Source organism: Ranitomeya imitator, chromosome 6 (genome assembly GCF_032444005.1).
Source record: "Ranitomeya imitator isolate aRanImi1 chromosome 6, aRanImi1.pri, whole genome shotgun sequence".
NCBI classification, from domain to species: Eukaryota; Metazoa; Chordata; class Amphibia; order Anura; family Dendrobatidae; genus Ranitomeya; species Ranitomeya imitator.
This window is the reverse complement of record NC_091287.1, coordinates 532,567,771-532,573,770: the sequence shown is the minus strand read 5'-3', so window position 1 is coordinate 532,573,770 and position 6,000 is coordinate 532,567,771.

Genomic DNA, 6,000 nt, shown 5'->3' with positions numbered 1-6,000 from the left:
TACGGCATATAGAGTGTGTTTGTGTGTGTGGTGCGATGGTGTTCCGCTGGTGGTACCGCCCAATAGGCTGGTACCACCAGCAGTTTCCGTATTGAGACACCCATCACTTGGGTGTCCCAATATGGCGGTCGGTGAACTTCCTCCGCTTGGAATTCTGGGTGACATCTGGACAGAACAGGAAATGAAAACATTACAAGGCAATTGTATAAATACTAGATGGTGGACCGTTTGTAACGCATCAAGTATTCTAGATAAATCCCGCACCAATATCGCTGATTGGTCGCAGCTGGCCGGGCGTGACCAATCAGTGAAGCATGGTTCAAATCCCGCACCAATTCGCGGCTTGACTGCGCCTGTTGCTGATTGGTTGCGGCCGGCCGGACGCAACCAATCAGAGAAGCGGTGTTTAAATCCCGCGCCAACATCGAGGATTGGTCGCGGCCAGCCAGGCACGACCAATCAGCGAAGTGTAGTTCAAATCCCATGCCAATTCGCGGCCGGACTGCGCCTGTCGCTCATTGGTCGCGGGCGGCTGGCGCGACCAATCAGCGATGCAGGATTTCCATTACAGACAGACAGACAGTTAGAGAATTATATATGTAGATATTGAACTGATTTTACAATGTAAGAAGTTAAAGTTCTGAAGGTGCTGAAAGGCATTGACAGGTCAGCAAGAACATGCATCCCTCTCACTGAAGGTTTATAGGGTTCTGTTTTAACGTTACTCAGGGTCGGAGTTACCAAAATTTTGCATTTGATAGTCCCATCCAATGCTCCACTCTACCCCAGTGTGGAGCCACCTACCATATATACTCGAGTATAAGCCGAGATTTTCAGCCCAAATTTTTGGGCTAAAAGTGCCCCTCTCGGCTTATACTCGAGTCACGGTCGGCGGTGGGGTCGGCGGGTGAGGGGGAGAGAGGTTTGAGGCATACTTACCTGCTCCCGGTGCTCCTGGCGCTCCCCCTGCCCGTCCCACGGTCTTCGGTGCCGCAGCTCTTTCCCTGTTCAGCGGTCACGTGGGACCGCTCATTAAACTTATGAATATGGACTCCACTCCCATAGGGGTGGAGCCGCATATTCATTTCTCTAATGAGCGGTGCCAGTGACCGCTGGCAGAGGAAGAGGCTGCAACACCGAAGACCAGCTGTCTGGGAGAAGGAGCGGGACGCCGGGAGCAGGTAAGTATTTCAGATTCACCTGTCCGCGTTCCACACGCCGTGCACCGCTCCATCTTCCCGTCCTCTGGCTCTGACTGTGCAGGTCAGAGGGCGCGATGACGTATAGTGTGTGTGCAGCGCCCCAGAGATCTGGTTGTTGCAGTATGACACTCTGCCACTAAGGGGAGTGATGGTACGTCTGATGGCACTGAAGGAATTCTCCTGACCAGGTATCACCAGAACACATTACACTTCACACTCCGGCTACTAGGGGGAGAAAAAGGCTTTATTTATTGGGCCACTCCTCACACTGGTAAAACTAGGGGTTGGATAGAAAGTTAGTCAGAAGCTGACTGGGTTGGATTCAGGCAACATCCCGTGGCAGGGGGTGTTGCGGGGAGAAGACACAGGGGGGTCCCTGTCAGGCGTGGAAACCTGGCAGGTGCCTAGCGAACAGAACAGAACGTTACGGAACCGCGCCTGCACCTCCTTGCGGCGGTATCCTAAGAAAGAGATAAGAAGGGAAGGATATTGTGGAACAGTGTAAACGAGATCTAGCAAAAAGGAGTACCAGTAGGAGTTGTGCCGTGAGACCGAGGCAACATCCTACTGAGGCGCGTAGCCGGTGACCGGAACACCGCGGGAGTAACTGACTTCAGGCCTTACTTCAAACTCTGCAGGACAGTTAATTATAGGTTGGCTGTCTACCTTAAATTTCCTAAGCAGACATAGGGGGCAACATTGGGAGAGGGGTGTCTCTAGGGTCCCGGAAGACCTCCAAGCCTTCCCGTCATACGGGTGCGTCCTAGCCGAAACATACAGGGGGACGAGAAACTAGCAACATCTGGAACTAAAGAGAGAGAGAGCTGTAGAGAACGAACGAACGAGAACAGCAGTTGTGAGGACTATTCCGAATGCTCAGCAGGGTAGGACTACAACACACAGGCGCTAGTGGTGGGCAACGATTTCCATCTGCGAGGGAAACTCTGGATGTGCCCATCGGACCGGCCGGTCTCAGAGAGCCCTGTTAAACGTGCTCTGGATTGAGGATCCTGAAGTCTTCAGTAAAGAGGTAAAGAGACTGCAACCCTGTGTCCTCGTTATTGCCCGTACCTCACACCATTACCATCCACCTTACTGGGAAGCCCTGGGTACACACTTCACCTGTGGGAAGGTATACCATCCAGCTGCGATTCCATCACCCCAGTGGACCCCACAGCAGCGTCGGTCACCCTGACCGAACACCACAGGTGGCGTCACAAACCCCTGACAGACTGCACCACCTTTATTGGACACCCCTTAGCAGGGTCGCGGACCGGGTATAGCCACCGTGACAGCCTCAGAAACGAGCCAGAGAGGCTCGGTACCGAGAACTCGTGGCCCTGTGTCTGGGGGCGATCCATGCGCGCCGCCCTCTGCCTGATCAGTCAGTGCGGAGAGACGCCGGGACGGGATGCTGAGGAGCTGCGGGCAGCAAGAGAGGTGAGTATGGCATTTTTTTTTTATTGCAGCAGCCGCAGCATTATATATACCGGTAGCACAGTTTTATATGGCACATCTATGGGGCAATAATGAACGGTGCAGAGCACTATATGGCAGAGCTTTATATGGCACATCTATGGGGCAATAATGAACGGTGCAGAGCACTATATGGCAGAGCTTTCTATGGCACATCTATGGGGCAATAATGAACGGTGCAGAGCACTATATGGCAGAGCTTTCTATGGCACATCTATGGGGCAATAATGAACGGTGCAGAGCACTATTGTTGTGAATTTGCTTTTTGGCTCCCTCTAGTGGTTACTAGTTTTTTGACTCTGGTTTTTCTGTCTTTCCTTTTATCCGCACCTGGGTCGTTAGTTAGGGGCGTTGCTTTATAAGCTCCCTGGACACTCAGTTCTATGCCTGGCAACGTAGTTATCAGAGCTAATCTGCTGTGCTCTTGTCTACTGATCCTGGTCCGGTTATTCAGCTAAGTCATTTACTTTGCTTTTTGCTATTTGTTTTTGGTTTTGTATTTTTGTCCAGCTTGTTCCTAATCTGTATCCTGACTTTTGCTGGAAGCTCTAGGGCGCTGGTGTTCTCCCCCCGGACCGTTAGACGGTTCGGGGGTTCTTGAATTTCCAGTGTGGATTTTTGATAGGGTTTTTTGTTGACCATATAAGTTACCTTTCTATATTCTGCTATTAGTTAGCGGGCCTCTCTGTGCTAAACCTGGTTCATTTCTGTGTTTGTCATTTCCTCTTACCTCAACGTTATTATTTGTGGGGGGCTTCTATCCTGCTTTGGGGTCCCTTTCTCTGGAGGCAAGAGAGGTCTTTGTTTTCCTCTACTAGGGGTATTTAGATTCTCCGGCTGGCGCGAGTCATCTAGGATCAACGTAGGTTGACCCCCGGCTACTTCTAGTGTTGGCGTTAGGAGTAGATATATGGTCAACCCAGTTACCACTGCCCTATGAGCTGGATTTTTGTATCTTGCAGACTTCCACGTTCCTCTGAGACCCTCGCCATTGGGGTCATAACAGTTTGCCAGGCCTATATTAAATGTTTAATGCATTGCAAAAGAGGGATTATAAGAAAGAAGATTCTGAGTTTTTTTTTTTTCTCCTCTTGGTGCAGGATTCTTTTTTGTGGCTAAAAAGGACGGATCTTTGAGGCCTTGTATTGATTATCGGCTTTTAAATAAGATCACTGTCAAATTTCAGTATCCTCTGCCGCTGTTGTCTGACTTGTTTGCCCGAATTAAAGGTGCCAAGTGGTTCACCAAGATAGACCTTCGTGGTGCGTACAACCTTGTGCGCATTAAGCAAGGTGATGAATGGAAAACCGCATTCAATACGCCCGAAGGTCATTTTGAGTACTTGGTGATGCCTTTTGGGCTCTCCAATGCGCCTTCAGTTTTTCAGTCCTTTATGCATGACATTTTCCGGAAGTATCTGGATAAATTTTTGATCGTTTATCTGGATGATATTTTGGTTTTTTCTGATGATTGGGACTCGCATGTGGAGCAGGTCAGGTTGGTCTTTAAAATTTTGCGTGAAAATTCTTTGTTTGTCAAAGGCTCAAAGTGTCTCTTTGGTGTACAGAAGGTTCCCTTTTTGGGGTTTATTTTTTCCCCTTCTGCTGTGGAGATGGACCCGGTCAAGGTCCGAGCTATTCTTGATTGGACTCAGCCCTCGTCAGTTAAGAGTCTTCAGAAGTTCTTGGGTTTCGCTAACTTCTACCGTCGTTTTATCGCTAATTTTTCTAGCGTTGTGAAACCTTTGACGGATATGACCAAGAAGGGCTCCGATGTAGCTAACTGGGCTCCTGCTGCCGTGGAGGCTTTCCAGGAGTTGAAACGCCGGTTTACTTCGGCGCCTGTTTTGTGCCAGCCCGATGTCTCACTTCCCTTTCAGGTTGAGGTGGATGCTTCGGAGATTGGAGCAGGGGCCGTTTTGTCGCAGAGAGGCCCTGGTTGCTCTGTTATGAAACCTTGTGCCTTTTTCTCTAGGAAGTTTTCGCCTGCCGAGCGAAATTATGATGTGGGCAATCGGGAGTTGTTGGCCATGAAGTGGGCATTTGAGGAGTGGCGTCATTGGCTCGAGGGTGCTAAGCATCGTGTGGTGGTCTTGACTGATCACAAAAATCTGATGTATCTCGAGTCTGCTAAACGCCTTAATCCGAGACAGGCCCGCTGGTCATTGTTTTTCTCCCGCTTTGATTTTGTTGTCTCGTATTTACCAGGTTCAAAGAATGTGAAGGCCGATGCTCTTTCTAGGAGCTTTGTGCCTGATGCTCCTGGAGTCGCTGATCCTGTTGGTATTCTTAAGGATGGAGTTATCTTATCAGCTATTTCTCCGGATCTGCGACGTGTGTTGCAGAGATTTCAAGCTGATAGGCCTGAGTCTTGTCCACCTGACAGACTGTTTGTTCCGGATAAGTGGACCAGCAGAGTCATTTCCGAGGTTCATTCCTCGGTGTTGGCAGGTCACCCGGGAATTTTTGGCACCAGAGATCTGGTGGCCAGGTCCTTTTGGTGGCCTTCTTTGTCAAGGGATGTGCGGTCATTTGTGCAGTCCTGTGGGACTTGTGCTAGAGCTAAGCCTTGCTGTTCTCGTGCCAGCGGGTTGCTCTTGCCCTTGCCTGTCCCGAAGAGACCTTGGACACATATCTCCATGGATTTCATTTCTGATCTTCCGCTATCTCAGGGCATGTCTGTTATCTGGGTGATATGTGATCGCTTCTCCAAGATGGTCCATTTGGTTCCTTTGCCTAAGCTGCCTTCCTCTTCCGATCTGGTTCCTGTGTTTTTCCAGAACGTGGTTCGTTTGCACGGCATCCCTGAGAATATTGTGTCAGATAGAGGATCCCAGTTCGTTTCCAGGTTCTGGCGATCCTTTTGTAGTAGGATGGGCATTGATTTGTCGTTTTCCTCTGCTTTCCATCCTCAGACTAATGGACAGACGGAGCGAACCAATCAGACTTTGGAGGCTTATTTGAGGTGTTTTGTCTCTGCTGATCAGGACGATTGGGTGACATTCTTGCCGTTGGCTGAGTTTGCCCTTAATAATCGGGCTAGTTCCGCCACCTTGGTTTCGCCTTTTTTCTGCAACACTGGTTTCCATCCTCGCTTTTCTTCAGGTCATGTGGAGTCTTCTGACTGTCCTGGGGTGGATTCTGTGGTGGATAGGTTGCAGCGGATCTGGAATCATGTGGTGGACAACTTGAAGTTGTCACAGGAGAGGGCTCAGCGCTTTGCCAACCGCCGCCGCGGTGTGGGTCCCCGACTACGCGTTGGGGATTTGGTATGGCTTTCTTCCCGCTTTGTTCCTATGAAGGTCTCCTCTCCCAAATTTAAA